Below are 17,481 nucleotides of genomic sequence, written 5' to 3' on the forward strand. Positions count from 1 at the left end.
AGGCACAGCTACAGGGGACACAACTGCTCCAGGCACAGCTACAGGGGGCACATCTACTGTGGGCAAATCTACAGGGGGCACAACTACTCCGGGCACAACTACTCCAGGCACAGCTACAGGGGGCACAACTACTGGGTGAAAATCTACAGGGGGCACAACTACTCCAGGCACAACTACAGGGGGCACATCTACTGGGGGCAAATCTGCTGGGGGCACAACTACTGGGGCAAATCTACAGGGGGCACAAAGCAGGGTGCACAATTACTCTGGGCACACCTACTGGGGGCACACCTACTGGGGGCACAGCTACAGGGGGCACAACTACTCTGGGAACAGATACAGGGGGCACATCTACTAGGGGCAAATCTACAGGGGGCACAACTACTGGGGGCAAACCTACAAGGGGCACAACTACTGGGTCCATAACTACAGGGGGCATAACTGTGGCCACGTCCCTTCCCAATGAAGCCACGCTCCTATTTTTTGCTGCGTGTCTTCGTTACGCACTATGCTTAACCTATGGATGTGGGTGTGGGGGGGGGGGTGCCAAAGGAAACTTTCACCCTGGATATCACAAGGTCTAGAACTGGCCCTGGGGGCCATGCCCCCCCGATTCAGTACAGGGGAGGGAGGGCGCCGAAGCATACCTTGCTCCAGGCACCATGACAACTTGCTACACCTCTGCCAGTGATATTCAGGATGATGGCACATAGGCACAAGAGAGCAAAGACTCCAATACAGTGTCAGAGTCTTTGCCCTCTCTGCACAGTTCCATCTTTCTGGAGATGTCAGTGGGAAGATGGTGCCATGGTGCAGGAGGACCCACTTGCCGGCACAAAGTAAATATACTCTGGGTGCAGAGTTTGTAGTGTGGGGTCCCTGGGATGCAGGAACCTGTGTTCACTGCATGCCCTGCATCCATTGTAATATGCATCAAACCTTCTTAAGAGGAAAGGTGGAGAAGTTGAACCAGTCAACTACTATCTACTATTTATAATGTACTGGTGGACTGGCCCATAGGGTCACAGAGGAAACCCACAGTGGGCCCCACTGCCTGAGGGCCCACCCTCTCCTCTAGGGATCAGGGTTTAGACTGTGCACTTGAATTATACATTATACAGAAGTTATATTATACTGCACGGGACTATAGTGTATATAGTGCATTGCTGTTATTAGTCTGCTATATTATCATGCATGCACTAGCATACTTTACAATATTTATTTATAAAGGGGCCCAAATCATACAATTTGTAATAGCTAGCCAAGCCTCTGTGATGGATGGCCACACCAATAAGCATGGGCTTTTACCACTACATTCCCCCAGTGGGCCCTTCATTTAGTACTTGGCCAATTATAACTAGAAACTAATTAGTTGCTATAGGCAACTTCTCCACTTGTCTTCTGTGTATTATGTAATACAGTCCAGAAGCAGTCACATATGGAGCTGCAAGTGGCAAGTTTTCAAAGCTGGGCTGTCTATCTAGAATTGGACAGTGTGATTGTCAGCGTCCGGGGTCTTACCGGTACGCTGGGGCCGCGGGGCTTGCTTCACTGGCGGCGTGCGGGCAGTAGCGGAGGAGGGCTGCGGCGCCGGGTCTGTGCACAGCGGAGGCGACGGTGGGGGGTCCGCTCGTGGTGGTGGGATGCCACTGCAGCAGATCTCGCTCGTCCTAGCAGTTGCTAGGAGACTAGGGGCAGGGAGCTGAGTACTGATGCAGGAAGGTCTGCCTCACTGGGCGCCGCCATGTTGGAGACCAAAGTTGGAACATATTGCAGGCTTCCTGTTTCTTCCAGCCAATCCAGGGAAAGTTCTTCCTATAAAAGGGGGCTGCTTAAGGACAGGGATGCCAGTGCTTCAAGTTACAACTATGTTGTAGGTGCTTTAGCCTGTGCTCCCAGGATCCTTGCCGTGTTCTGGTTACTCCTAATTCTGCTAAGCCGTTTTCTCAGTTGCTGCTGCAGCCCTGCCGTTCCTAGCCTACTGCCGCCAGTGGAAGCGCTCCTGAAAAACCCGGTCCAGTAAGAGCCTTTGGGCACGGATGGTCCGGGCTTCCTGCCTCGTTCTTCAGCCACGTCTTCAAAGCCATCATCCACAGTCCACAGTTCATTATCTACAGCCTTGTCTTTCAAGCCACAGTCCGCAGTTCTTCATCTTCAGCCGTGTCTTCAAAGCCACCATACACAGTCTCCAGTTCAATATCTACACCATCGTCTTTCAAGCCACAATCAGCAGTTCTTTATCTTCAGCCACGTCTTTAAAACTCCATCCACAGTCTACAGTTCATTATCCACAGCCTCGTCTTCCAAGTCACAGTCCGCAGTTTTTGTCTCCAAACCTCGTTTCCTAGTCATCGTCCACAAGTCACAGTTCTTTCCCTTCAGTCTCATTCTCAGGAACTGTTACTCATTGACTCATAGTCCCGCCTACGTTTTCTATTTGATCCCTGTCCCATGAGAAGGAACTATATTCAGCCCCCATGCCTTCTTCATCCACAGACAACTACTTCCCTGGGCAAGACCCAGGTGCCGGATCTCCAAATCCAGCCGAGCATGACTGTGATCTCCTCCCTAATTATGGTAACTAGATATATTGTCAGTGAGGTTAGTTGCTTGTATGAGATGAGTGCAAAAGTGTCCTCTACTAATTACTAAATAATGCCAGCAAATAGTGTCCAATTGTAGCAGCATTTACAATGTCTCAGTTATGTTGACATTCCCAAAATGTTGACATTGAACATGTCAGCATGTGCAGAATGTCGACATGTTCACAATGTCGACATCTGAAATGTAGACATTCTGCTCAGACTGGGAGCAAAGGATAAGGCTGCAGGAGAGGAGTGTTAAGGTTAGGCATTAGGGGGAGGGTTAGTGTTAGGCTGCGGGAGGGAATGGTTAGGGTTAGGCTGCGGGAGGGGATGGTTAGGTTTAGGTTGCAGGAGGGGAGGGGTAGGGTTATGCACTGGGGGAGGGTTAGGGTAGGCTGCGGGAGGGGATGGTTAGGTTTAGGCTGCAAGAGGGAAGGGTTAGGGTTAAGCACTAGGGGGAGGGTTAGGGTTAAGTTGCGGGAGAGGATGGCTAGGGTTAGGCTGTGGGAGGGGATAGTTAGGGTTAGGCTGTGGGAGGGGATGGTTAGGGTTCAGCTGTGGAAGGGGATGGTTAGGGTTAGGTTGCAGGAGGGGAGGGGTAGTGTTAGGCACTAGGGGGAGAGTTAGAGTAGGTTGCGGGAGGGGATGTTAGGTTTAGGCTGCAAGAGGGGAGGGTTAAGGTTAGGCACTAGGGGGAGCATTAGCAGTGGCGTAAGTTTGTCCCAGTTGCCCGGAGGCAAGACAAATATTGGTGCCCCCATCCTCTATCTATCTATCTATCTATCTATCTATCTATCTATCTATCTATCTATCTATCTAATTTGCTCCTGCATATAGCAAGCCTGCAGATTCTAACTATATGAAGCTACTACAAAACCATTGCAACTAGGCAGATCTATGTAGGGGTCTAGCCACAGACTACACTGCTCAGTCCCTCACAATGCTGATTATTTCTCTGACAATTAATTTGCAAGTGTCATATCCAGAATTAGAACCCACAACCTATTACACTGGAAGCATGCACCTCACTGATGGAGATATCTGCTGTTGCATAGGAAGTATGAGAATTCTAACTATATGAAGTTACTTGTAATTCCAATATAGCTATAAAAAAAGAGGGTGTGATTTGTAAGGTGTAGTGGTTAGTGGGGAAGTCGGCCACAGTAGAGTTACCGGTTGCTGTCTATTAACTTAAGTGATTAATGTAGCTGAACACACAGAACAGGAGGAGTAGTGCCCCCCTTCAAAGCAGGAGCCCGGTGGCAGCTGACTCCGTTGCCTCCCAGAGTTCTGCCTCTGAGCATTAGGGTTAGGTTGCGGGTAGGAAGGGTTAGGTTTAGGCTGCAAGAGGGGAGGGTTAGGGTTAGGCTGCAAGAGGGGAGGGTTAGGGTTTGGCTGCAGGAGGGGAGGGTTAAGGTTAGGCACTAGGGGGAGGGTTAGGGTTAGGTTGTGGGTAGGAAGGGTTAGGTTTAGACTGCAAGAGGGGAGGGTTAGGCTGCAAGAGGGGAGGTTAGGGTTAGGCTGCAGGAGGGGAGGGTTAGGATTAGGCTGCTGGAGGGGATGTTTAGGTTTAGGTTGCAGGAGGGTAGGATTAGGGTTAGGCTGTGGGAGAGGATGGTTAGGTTTAGGCTGCAGGAGAAGAGTGCTAAGGTTAGGCTGCAGGAGAGAAGGGTTGAGGTTAGGCTGCAGTAGGGGATGGTTAGGTTTAGGCTGCAGGAGGGGAGGGTTAGGGTTAGGCTGCAGGAGGGGAGGGTTAGGGATAGGCTGCAGGAGGGGAGTGTTAGACTGCAGGAGAGGAGTGTTAAGATTAGGTTGCAGGAGGGGAGGATTAGGGTATATGGCTGCAGGATGGTATGGGTAGGGATAGACTGCAGGAGGGGAGGGTTAGGGTTATGCTGCCGGAGGCGATGGTTAAGGATAGGTAGCAGGAGGGAATGGTTAGGTTTAGGCTGCAGGAGAGAGCTGTAACCGTAACTGTTAGGCTGCAGGAGGGAGAGGGTTAGGGATAGGTTGAAGAAGGGGAGGGCTAGGGTTAGGCTGTAGGAGGGAGGGTTAGGGATAGACTGCAAGAGCGGAGGGTTAGGGTTATGCTGCGGGAGAGGATGGTTAGAGTTAGGCTGCAGGAGGGGAGGATTAGGGTAATGGTTGCAGGAGGGATGGGTTAGGGTTATGCTGCGGGAGAGTATGGTTAGGGTTAGGCTGCAGGAGGGGAGGGATAGGGTTAGGCTGAAGGAGAGGAGTAATAAAGTTAGGCTGTAGGAGGGGAGGATTAGGGTAATGGCTGCAGGAAGGGAGGGGTAAGGTTAGGCTGCAGGAGGGGAGGGGTAGGGTTAGGCTGAAGGAGAGGAGTGTTAAGGTTAGGCTGTAGGAGGGGAGGATTAGGGTAATGGCTGCAGGAAGGGAGGGGTAGGGTTAGGCTGCAGGAGGGGAGGGGTAGGGTTAAGCTGCAGGATGGGAGGGTTAGGCACTTGGAAGAGAGCAAGAGTTAGGCTACATGATGGGAGGTTAGGTTTAATCACTAGAGGGACGGTTAGAGATTAGGATTAGCAATACTCACCATCAGATTCCAAAATGGATCTGCCAGAAGTCATCCTGACATCACCGGAAAACACAGCTGGAGCCACTGGACACACCATACCAGGTAAATCACCACTAGACCACCTGGGTTGTTTTGTCAACATTATAACCATGTTCTTATTTCATCAGTGTTGGCATGATCAATGTCGACATGCTCCATGTCATTATTACGTCCATGTCGACAAGATGAATGTCAACAAAATAAACTACACCCGTCTTTTCAGTCTTTGGGGGATATTCAATTGTTTGAAAAGTCAGTTGGGTGACCCAACTGACTTTTCGAAACAACTGAATACCCCCTCCCCCCCCCCCCTCCCTTTATATCACAGAACTGATGACTGGACTAGTGTGCGAATTCTGTGGAGCACACTCGCAGTTGTGTTATTTGTTGCCGGGGTGAAGTGCCTTCACGGTGGTTATTAAACAATCTACAGGAGTTACCAAATAGATATGTGTTGTGGGCATATACTGTATTTCATTGAATTTGTTTTATCTCCTGGCAAAACAATTAGTGAACTTCACCTATCACAAGGGAAGCAATTGCTACCCCTTTTAAAAAAAAATTGCTTCCACAAAATCCTAAATAGGTTTATTGTTTTTCTATCGAAAAAAAGAATTCACCATGACCTAGGAAATCCAGTACTCTCCCGATTCATTTAGAAGAGAATACATTAATTAGGAATGCTCAGACATATCTATGATGTATGGTACCCTGGAATACATCATCCTTCCACCAATGTGCACATCGTGTCCATCTCTCCAAGGGTTTGTTCTAACAAGGCATAATGTTATAGCCTTTCTATCTTAGGTTGATGGTGTTCCCACATTTCATTCTCAGTAAACTGGTTATTGTGGCACTGTTTTCTTTGTTCTTGTATTATCTAGTATTTGTTTACCTGCTTCTATTCAACACTAGTGATGCCTTGGAGCAGCTTGGTTGTGCTGGCCCGGGGGGTCCCATGCTCTAGACTTAGGAATGTTAAGGGTCCACCTGATGAGGTCACCTGGCCGTGGTAGATGGGCCAATATTTTCTGATTGCCACTGTTCTTAGTGTTTAGAGTGTGCACCTGCATTTTCTTTTTTCTGTGTGGCACTATAAGTCTCAGCACGGTAGCACCTCTTATTATGTTAAGAATTTGGGTGTGTAGTCCATTCCCACTTATATTCTATATTGTGTACATGTGTGTACCCTTGAAGACAGAGATGGATGTTTTTATTTAGTACAGGGTCCTTTCATTTGCAGACTACAGTACATATTGGAATAGACACTATGAATAGTAAGTGCTGGATACATTTATATAATAGGTCAGTATTAGGGATGGTTCCTGGTGTGGGGTCCCCTGGTTTGGAATGGCTGCGCTGCTTCGAGACATCGTTATTGTAACACTTAATCTAACACTTTTGAGTATCTACACTGCTTTTCACCAATTTATCACGTTTTAACACCCTGATTACTACTCTTCACCTACAGATATAGCCATACTCATCTTTGCTGAGATGTAGCATGCTGCACCACGGCTTGGTGCATGGCATGCCAGGCTGCAACTATTCGCAGCTGGCGATCTCTCCATTAATTCCTAAAGTCACAGCCTGGCATGCCATGTAGCATGCAGTGAGGCAACATGCTACATTGCAGTAAGACGAGCATGGCTACATCTGTATGTAACACTTTTAGTACTGAGCTGCTACTTCTTATTAATGTAACACCTTTTAACACTTAAACTGCTACATCTCACTAGTGTTATGCCTTTGGGCGGTTGTGTTGTGCTGGTTGGGGGGGTCCCATGCTCTGGACTTGAACTTAGGAATGCTAGGGACCCATGTGATGAGGTCACCTGGCCGTGGTAGGATGGACAATATTTTTTGGCTACAAATTATGCTAAGAACCTCAATTTCATTCCATGTTTATTATAATTAATCTGATTGCCAGTGTTCTTAGTGTTTAGTATGTACAATTGCATTTTCTTTTTTTAATGTGTGGCACTACAAGTCTCAGCATGGTGAGTTATGTGAGTTCATTATGCAGTCTTATTTCCTCAGTCTTCTCTTTTCAGCATAACTCAGTGCAATGATTAGTATACCACAGTGTATATTTTCACACATCTGCATCCATCCTTTTTTTGTCTTTCTTCACCTTCTTCATTGCTACATTAAGAAGCTCTACCCCTGTATATATGCAACACAGTCAACAGGCTGCAAAGAACAGTTGAAGCATAATAAGAGCGCCCAATATTCAGTTGTAACAGTTATTACACCCTTGTGTAGTGTATGAGTAACAAACAGTAAATCCACACTGCATCCACACTATGCATCATTGTTGTGCTAAATGGTGTTGGTGCACTAATACTGTATGCTTATATCAGTTACAGAAGTTACAGAAGCAAGGACTTTATAAAGCACCAATTCAATGTTTTCATATTTCTAGTGCATAATAAGCTAGCCCCACTGTGTTTTTGTACAGTTTATTAAGTACTGTTTTGTCTTTAAACCATTCCATCTACATAATCATTTGAAGTGTGAAACACATTGTGCAATTGCTGTGCAATTTTTTTTGCTCAGTTAGGATTTTTGTTTTGTGTTTAAAACAGATTTAACGTGTTGACATTTTGTGAATAATCATTAAGAAATCATAGTTTCTGTATTTCTTTAGTAATATATTTATACAAATTTCCCAGGGAAGGATGACTTTTGATTTACGAGAGTGGTTCAATAAGTAAGGTAACAAAACCTCTCACATTTGAAATGTTCTCTATTTCATTCTTATTTCCCACCAGGACAGAGCAGGTAGGCCACTACTTCCCCTCACGGCCATTAGACTTGCGACTCATACCATTCATACTGTCCCAACATCAGTTGTAAGATGGTGGGGCTGGTGGAAACATGGTCAAACATTGAGGTGCGTAGTGTGATAAGATTTCTCCATCTAGAGGGCACATCAGCAGCTGAAATAAATCACCAACTTGTCAAGGTGTATGGTGATAACGTCATGTCATGGAAACAGGTTTGTATTTGGTGCACTGCCTTTGATAACTGCAGGACAGATGTTTAGGATGAGCAGTGATCCGGCCAAATCAAGTAGGGATGGCCAGCTCTACCATCAGTGGTCAATGGTTTAAAACCATTGGCTTGAAGCCATTGATGGTTGGCCATCAATGGTTTGACTTTGCTCATGTGCAGACCAAGCCCACCCATGCGCAGACCATCGACGGGATGTAATGGAGTTCGAGATCGGCAGAGGTGCGGGATGCAGACTGTTCTCTGACTTTTTTAAAGGGGCAATGGTTTTGCCTTGTAAGTGTTTGACCCTTTAAAAAATTAAATCCAAGTTCGTCTGGGATCCCTCACCTCTGGTGATCTTGGACTCTATTACATCCCCCCATATGGCTGGCATTAGGCAGCAGGAGGCATCTGCTTGAAATAGACACCTCCTGCTGTATCACCATGCTTTCACGGATGCAGCAGTGATAGCAACTCTGAACACATCTGAATTACGCCCAATTGGCAGTGATTTTTAACTCCAGATTTCCAGTACTCAAACAGTGTAAGAAAAATCGCTTAGTATGTGCTGCTAATAGTGTGGCCAATCCCGGGCCATTTTTTCAATCCTGGGAAAAATTATCAATCCCGGGATTACCCGGATACCCGGGATTATCTTCTTTTCAATGTGTCCCACCCACCCCTGCCTAGTCTGTCCCAGATAACTAACCCTAATCTGGATGGGAGGGAGGGTGGGCCACTTGCTGTGAGGAGCGAGGCAGTGCAGGGTGGCAGTGAGGTCTGGCGGGCAGTTGGCTGCCCTCTGACTTCACGTCACTCTGCAGAGTGCACACAGCCAGGGCAAGGCAGAGCTGAGCATGGGGAGCCTGAGCCTACTGAGGACACTCAACTAAGCGTGGTGGCCAATCCCGAAATCCCCGGGATTGTAAACTCCAATCCCAAGACTGAATCTTGGCCAATTGTAGGCCGGGATCCCGGGATACCGCCGATCCTGATCCCAGGATTGGCCACCATAGCTGCTGATATCAGTCCTTTCCATTGGCAGAAAAATTGAGCCAATTGTTTTTTCAACCAAAAAAAAAAATCACAATTTACAGCTATGTCCCCACATACAAATGCATCATTATTCGCACCAGCGAAGTGGAAGCATGCGCACCATGCAATCCGATGGATCACATGGTGCATACGCTATGCACCCATATACAGCGGGCACACTAATCATGCCAAATGTGCCACGAATACCAACTTGCATGGGTAAGATGAAAAAGGACCCATCTGTATGTCCAGAGACATATATTCATGTTTTTTATGTTTTAAATAAATTTCTCTAACGTCCTAGTGGATGCTGGGGACTCCGTCAGGACCATGGGGAATAGCGGCTCCGCAGGAGACAGGGCACAAAAGCAAGCTTTTAGGATCACATGGTGTGTACTGGCTCCTCCCCCCATGACCCTCCTCCAAGCCTCAGTTAGGTTTTTGTGCCCGTCCGAGCAGGGTGCAATCTAGGTGGCTCTCTTAAAGAGTTGCTTAGAAAAAGTTTTTAGGTTCTTTATTTTCAGTGAGTCCTGCTGGCAACAGGCTCACTGCATCGAGGGACTTAGGGGAGAGAAGTGAACTCACCTGCGTGCAGGATGGATTGGCTTCTTAGGCTACTGGACACCATTAGCTCCAGAGGGAGTCGGAACACAGGTCTCGCCCTGAGGTTCGTCCCGGAGCCGCGCCGCCGACCCCCCTTGCAGATGCTGAAGATTGAAGAGGTCCGGAACCAGGCGGCAGAAGACTTTCAGTCTTCATCAGGTAGCGCACAGCACTGCAGCTGTGCGCCATTGTTGTCAGCACACTTCACACAGCGGTCACGGAGGGTGCAGGGCGCGGGGGGGGGCGCACTGGGCAGCAATGTATAATACCTGTATGGCGAAAAATACATCACATATAGCCCTTGAGGCTATATGGATGTATTTAACCCCTGCCAGATATCACAAACTCCGGAGAAGAAGCCCGCCGAAAAGGGGGCGGGGCCTATTCTCCTCAGCACACAGCGCCATTTTCCCTCACAGAAATGCTGGTGGGAAGGCTCCCATGCTCTCCCCTGCACTGCACTACAGAAACAGGGTTAAAACAGAGAGGGGGGGCACTGATTTGGCGATATGAATATATATTAAATGCTATAAGGGAGGAACACTTATATAGGTTGTCCCTATATAATTATAGCGTTTTGGTGTGTGCTGGCAAACTCTCCCTCTGTCTCCCCAAAGGGCTAGTGGGTCCTGTCCTCTATCAGAGCATTCCCTATGTGTGTGCTGTATGTCGGTACGTGTGTGTCGACATGTATGAGGAAAATGTTGGTGAGGAGGCGGAGCAAATTGCCTGTAATGGTGATGTCACTCTCTAGGGAGTCGACACCGGAATGGATGGCTTATTTATGGAATTACGTGATAATGTCAACACGCTGCAAGCCGGTTGACGACATGAGACGGCCGGCGAACAAATTAGTACCTGCCCAGGCGTCTCAAACACTGTCAGGGGCTGTAAAACGCCCATTTACCTCAGTCGGTCGACACAGACCCAGACACGGACACTGATTTCAGTGTCGACGGTGAAGAAACAAACGTATTTTCCTTTAGGGCCACACGTTAAGGGCAATGAAGGAGGTGTTACATATTTCTGATACTACAAGTACCACAAAAAAGGGTATTATGTGGGATGTGAAAAAACTACCTGTAGTTTTTCCTGAATCAGATAAATTAAATGAAGTGTGTGATGATGCGTGGGTTTCCCCCGATAGAAAATTATTGGCGGTATACCCTTTCCCGCCAGAAGTTAGGGCGCGTTGGGAAACACCCCTTAGGGTGGATAAGGCGCTCACATGCTTATCAGAACAAGTGGCGGTACCATCTACAGATAGGGCCGTACTTAAGGAGCCAGCTGATAGGAGGATGAAAAATATCCTAAAAAGTATACACACACATGCTGGTGTTATACTGCGACCAGCGATCGCCTCAGCCTGGATGTGCAGAGCTGAGGTGGCTTGGTCGGATTCCCTGACTAAAAATATTGATACCCTTGACAGGGACAGTATTTTATTGACTATAGAGCATTTAAAGGATGCATTTCTATATATGCGAGATGCGCAGAGGGATATTTGCACTCTGGCATCAAGAGTAAATGCGATGTCCATATCTGCAAGAAGATGTTTATGGACACGACAGTGGTCAGGTGATGCAGATTCCAAACGGCACAAAGATGTATTGCCGTATAAAGGGGAGGAGTTATTTGGGGTCGGTCCATGGGACCTGGTGGTCACGGCAACTGCTGGAAAATCCACCGTTTTTTACCCTAAGTCACATCTCTGCAGAAAAAGACACCGTCTTTTCAGCCTCAGTCCTTTCGTCCCTATAAGAGTCATATCTGCCCAGGGATAGAGGAAAGGGAAGAAGACTGCAGCAGGCAGCCCATTCCCAGGAACAGAAGCCCTCCAACGCTTCTACCAAGTTCTCAGCATGACGCTGGGACCGTACAGGACCCCTGGATCCTACAAGTAGTATCCAAGGGGTACAGATTAGAATGTCGAGACGTTTTCCCCTCGCAGGTTCCTGTAGTCTGCTGTACCAATGTCTCCCTCCGACAGGGAGGCAGTATTGAAAACAATTCACAAGCTGTATTCCCAGCAGGTGATAATCAAAGTACCCCTCCTACAACAAGGAAAGGGGTATTATTCCACACTATATGGTGGTACTGAAGCCAGAAGGCTAGGTGAGACCTATTCTAAATCTGAAATATTTGAACACTTACAAAAGTTCAAATCCAGATGGAGTCACTCAGAGCAGTGATAGCGAACGGGAAGAAGGGGACTATATGGTGTCCCGGGACATCAGGGATGCTTACCTCCATGTCCCAAAAATTTGCCTTTCTCACCGAGGGTACCTCAGGTTCGTGGTACAGAACTGTCACTATCAGTTTCAGACGATGCCGTTGGATTGTCCAAGGCACCCCGGGTCCTTACCAAGGTAATGACCGAAATGAGGATTCGTCTTCAAAGAAAATGGACGACTTCCTGATAAGAACAAGGTCCAGAGAACAGTTGGAGGTCGGAGTAGCACTATCTCAAGTAGTTCTACGACAACACGGGTGGATTCTAAATATTCCAAAACCGCAGTTGTTCCGACGACACGTCTGCTGGTCCTAGGGATGATTCTGGACACAGTCCAGAAAAAGGTGTTTCTCCCAGAGGAGAAAGCCAGGGAGTTATCCGAGCTAATCGGGATCCTCCTAAAACCAGGAAAAGTGTCAGTGCATCATTGCACAAGAGTCCTGGTAAAAATGGTGGCTTATTACGAAGCGATTCCATTCGGCAGATTTCACGCAAGAACTCTTCAGTGGGATCTGCTGGACAAATGGTCCGGATCGCATCTTCAGATGCATCAGCGGATAACCCTATATCCAAGGACAAGGGTGTCTCTCCTGTGGTGATTACAGAGTGCTCATCTTCTAGAGGGCCGCAGATTCGGCATTCAGGATTGGGTGCTGGTGACCACGGAGGCCAGCCTGAGAGGCTGGAGAGCAGTCACACAGGGAAAAAATTTCCAGGGAGTGTGATCAAGTCTGGAGAATTCTCTCCACATAAATATACTGGAGCTAAGAGCAAATTTATAACGCTCTAAACTTAGCAAGACCTCTGCTTCAAGGTCAGCCGGTATTGATCCAGTGGGATAACATCACGGCAGTCGCCCACGTAAACAGAAAGGGCGGCACAAGAAGCAGGAGGGCAGTGGCAAAACTGCAAGGATTTTTCGCTAGGCGGAAAATCATGTGATAGCACTGTCAGCAGTGTTCATTCCGGGAGTGGACGACTGGGAAGCAGACTTCCTCAGCAGGCACGACCTCCACCCGGGAGAGTGGGAACTTCATCGGGAAGTTTTCCGCATGATTGTGAACCGTTGGGAAAGACCAAAGGTGGACATGATGGCATCCCGCCCGAACAAAAAACGGGACAGGTATTGCGCCAGGTCACGAGACCTTCAGGCGATAGCTGTGGATGTCCTGGTAACACCGCGGGTGTAACAGTTGGTGTATGTGTTCCCTCCTCTGCTTCTCATAACCAAGGTATTGAGAATTATAAGACGTAGAGGAGTAAGAACTATACTCGTGGCTCCGGATTGGCCAAGAGGGACTTGGTACCCGGAATTTCAAGAGATGCTCACAGAGGACTAATGGCCTCGGGAGCTAAGAAGGGACTTGCTTCAGCAAGTACCATGTCTGTTCCAAGACTTACCGCGGCTGCGTTTGACGGCATGGCGGTTGAACGCCGGATCCTAAAGGAAAAGGCATTCCGGAAGAGGTCATACCTACCCTGGTCAAAGCCAGGAAGGAGGTGACCGCACAACGTTATCACCACATGTGGTGAAAATATGTTGCGTGGGTGAGGCCAGGAAGGCCCCACGAAGAAATTTCAACTAGGTCGATTTCTGCACTTCCTGCAAACAGGAGTGTCTATGAGCCTCAAATTGGGGTCCATTAAGGTTCAAGTTTCGGCCCTGTAGATTTTCTTCCAGAAAGAATTGGCTTCAGTTCCTGAAGTCCAGACATTTGTCAAGGGAGTATTGCATATACAGCCCCTTTTGTGCCTCCAGTGGCACCGTGGGATCTCAACGTAGTGTTGGGATTCCTCAAATCATATTGGTTTGAACCGCTCAAATCTGTGGATTTGAAATATCTCACATGGAAAGTGACCATGCTGTTGGCCCTGGCCTCGGCCAGGCGAGTGTTAGAATTGGCGGCTTTGTCTTACAAAAGCCCATATTTGATTTTCCATTCGGACAGGGCAGAACTGCGGACTCGTCCCCAGTTTCTTCCTAAGGTGGTGTCAGCGTTTCACCTGAAACAACCTATTGTGGTGCCTGCGGCTACTAGGGACTTGGAGGACTGCAAGTTGCTAGACGTTGTCAGGGCCCTGAAAATATATATATATATATATATATATATAATTCCAGGACGGCTGGAGTCAGAAAGTCTGACTTGCTGTTTATATTGTATGCACCCAAAAAGCTGGGTGCTCCTGCTTCTAAGCAGACTATTGCTCGTTGGATTTGTAGTACAATTCAGCTTGCACATTCTGTGGCAGGCCTGCCACAGCCAAAATCTGTAAATGCCCATTCCACAAGGAAGGTGGGCTCATCTTGGGCGGCTGCCCGAGGGGTCTCGGCTTTACAACTTTGCCGAGCAGCTACGTGGTCAGGGGGGAACACGTTTGTAAAATTCTACAAATTTGATACCCTGGCTGAGGAGGACCTGGAGTTCTCTCATTCGGTGCTGCAGAGTCATCCGCACTCTCCCGCCCGTTTGGGAGCTTTGGTATAATCCCCATGGTCCTGACGGAGTCCCCAGCATCCACTAGGACGTTAGAGAAAATAAGATTTTACTTACCGATAAATCTATTTCTCATAGTCCGTAGTGGATGCTGGGCGCCCATCCCAAGTGCGGATTGTCTGCATTACTTGTACATAGTTATTGTTACAAAAATCGGGTTATTATTGTTGTGAGCCATCTTTTTTTAGAGGCTACTTCTTTGTTATCATACTGTTAACTGGGTTCAGATCACAAGTTGTACGGTGTGATTGGTGTGGCTGGTATGAGTCTTACCCGGGATTCAAGATCCTTCCTTATTGTGTACGCTCGTCCGGGCACAGTACCTAACTGAGGCTTGGAGGAGGGTCATGGGGGGAGGAGCCAGTACACACCATGTGATCCTAAAAGCTTGCTTTTGTGCCCTGTCTCCTGCGGAGCCGCTATTCCCCATGGTCCTGACGGAGTCCCCAGCATCCACTACGGACTATGAGAAATAGATTTATCGGTAAGTAAAATCTTATTTTTTTTTTTATTCGTATTACACTGTGTCTCTGTCTTTTGTATATTATTGAGAGGAACTTTAGAAGGAAAGGACCGTGAAAGATGTAATATTGCTCCTGATTCAGATAAACTTTATATTATATTAATATGCTACTGGGCCATTTTTGTCACTTATTGTTTAACTTAGATCGCATTGAATAATTTGTCAATATATTGCACTATGATATTCCCTTGTTATTTGTTTTTTATAGATTCCAAGATTGACCCCAATGTGGTTGCTAATAAGATGCTTGGAAGTTCCCTTTGATTGGAACTACCAAGGTGTCTGAGGATTGTCATACTGGAGGAGCAGGTAGTCTAATACAGCAGTTCCCAACCTTTCTCTCGTTCGTACCCCTTGATTAGGCTTTTCATTTATGAGTACCCACTTGTTTCATAAATCCCCCCCACCTATCCGTCGCCAGAAAAGTTTGTTTTTGTTAGGTGTAAAATATATATATATATTATATATATATATATATATATATATATATCTCCTATATATTTGCCTTGTCTGTGCCTGGCCCTCTAACGCTGGGTGGAGTCACAGGCCTGGGGGGAGTTTCAGCACACCACTAACGGGAGCAGCACTGCAGCCACAGAATCCGGATACCATCTCCACAGACAACCCACCAGTGGCCGGACGCAGCACAGTGCCTGGTAACCATGCACCCTCCCTAGGTTTACCCCCCAAAACAGCCACCTACACCCCAATGACACCCGCACCCCCCCTTCCCCAGTCCCCAGAGGCAGCCAGCAGCCCCAGAGACGACGTCCGCACAACGGACGAACACACACACACTCACACACACACACACACACACACACACACACACACACACACACACACACACACACATACACACACACACACACACACACACAAGACACCCTCACCCCACACCAGCTATTCCCCCCCCCCCTCCCCACAACTCCAGCACCACCTCCTGCATGCAGCCGCGGCACACACAGGCTGGCCGGGACCCGCCGTCCGCACCACGGACGAGCCGCACACCACCGATCCCCCCCTCCCCCACAACCCCAGCACCCCACCTCTTGCATGCAGCCGCTCCACAACACGTTGGCCGGGGCCCGCCGTCCGCTCCTCGACACGCTGCCCGGGACCCGCCATCCGCTCCAGGACAAGCTGGCCGGGACCCGACGTCAGCTGAACAGACGAGCCGCACAATACACATCCTCCCCTCCCCACAACCCCAGCACTATCCTTCAGCATGCAGTCGCGGGACCCGCCGTCGAGCCGCACACCACCTAAACCCCCCTCCCCACAACCCCAGCACCACCTCCTGCATGCAATGCCCCCACAGTGCCAGCTATACACTGCCCCCCACAGTGCCAGCTGTACACTGCCCCCCACAGTGCCAGCTATACACTGCCCCCCACAGTGCCAGCTGTACAATGCCCCCACAGTGCCAGCTGTACACTGCCCCCACAGTGCCAGCTATACACTGCCCCCACAGTGCCAGCTGTACAATGCCCCCACAGTGCCAGCTGTACAATGCCCCCACAGTGCCAGCTGTACAATTGCCCCCACAGTGCCAGCTGTACAATTGCCCCCACAGTGCCAGCTGTACAATTGCCCCCACAGTGCCAGCTATACAATTGCCCCCACAGTGCCAGCTATACAATTGCCCCCACAGTGCCAGCTATACAATTGCCCCCACAGTGCCAGCTATACAATTGCTCCCACAGTGCCAGCTATACAATCGCCCCCACAGTGGCAGATAGACATTGCCCCCAAAGGGCCAGATATACAATACCCACACTGTGCCAGATATACATTGGCCCCCTGTGCCAGCTATACAATGCCGACACTGTGCCAGCTATACAATGCCGATACTGTGCCAGATATACAATGCCGACACTGTGTCAAATATACATTGCCCCCCCCCCCCACCAGGGCCAGGTATACAATGCCCCACTGTGCCAAATATACACTGCCCCCATAGTAGAAAGAAAAATGGGTTACCACACCAATTCACGGGCGCTTCACAGGGTTTGATCTGGTGATTAAACTCTTGCACAAAATCTAGTGCTGTGTCAACCTAGACAGAGAATATATACATAGTGTAATACTATTTTTGAATGGGTAATATATTGATGTTCCAGCGTGAACCCGTACCAGATAGGATGGTCTACATAGAGTAGACAATAATCACTTGTTTCAGACTCAAAACGCCAGATCACAACAAGACAATCTCCCCTTCTGATCTTCATAAAATGGAGTCTCCCTCCACATGGACTCAAAGCAATGCCATATGTAATGAAAGAGGATCCAATAGTGTAATAACGTAAAAACAATTTAATACAATGATTAAAATGGGACAGGTGGACTCTCACCGATTTTGTAGGTCTACAAACAAGTAGACAAATGAGCATGCAAAAACAACCAGGCGTCCCCAGAAAGTCAAGATGCCA

At 48.3% G+C, this 17,481-nt stretch overlaps 1 long non-coding RNA gene across 1 annotated transcript in view; it reads left to right on the forward strand.

Moving 5' to 3' along the window:
• Positions 1-17,481, forward strand: part of LOC134968876 (uncharacterized) — a 64,811-nt gene that overhangs the window by 24,628 nt on the left and 22,702 nt on the right. Inside the window, exon 3 of the long non-coding RNA XR_010189347.1 lies at positions 15,258-15,358. This is a non-coding gene — a long non-coding RNA (uncharacterized LOC134968876). The remainder of the gene's footprint in view (positions 1-15,257; positions 15,359-17,481) is intronic.

The sequence above is a fragment of the Pseudophryne corroboree genome, chromosome 11, assembly GCF_028390025.1.
Source record: "Pseudophryne corroboree isolate aPseCor3 chromosome 11, aPseCor3.hap2, whole genome shotgun sequence".
Taxonomy (NCBI): domain Eukaryota; kingdom Metazoa; phylum Chordata; class Amphibia; order Anura; family Myobatrachidae; genus Pseudophryne; species Pseudophryne corroboree.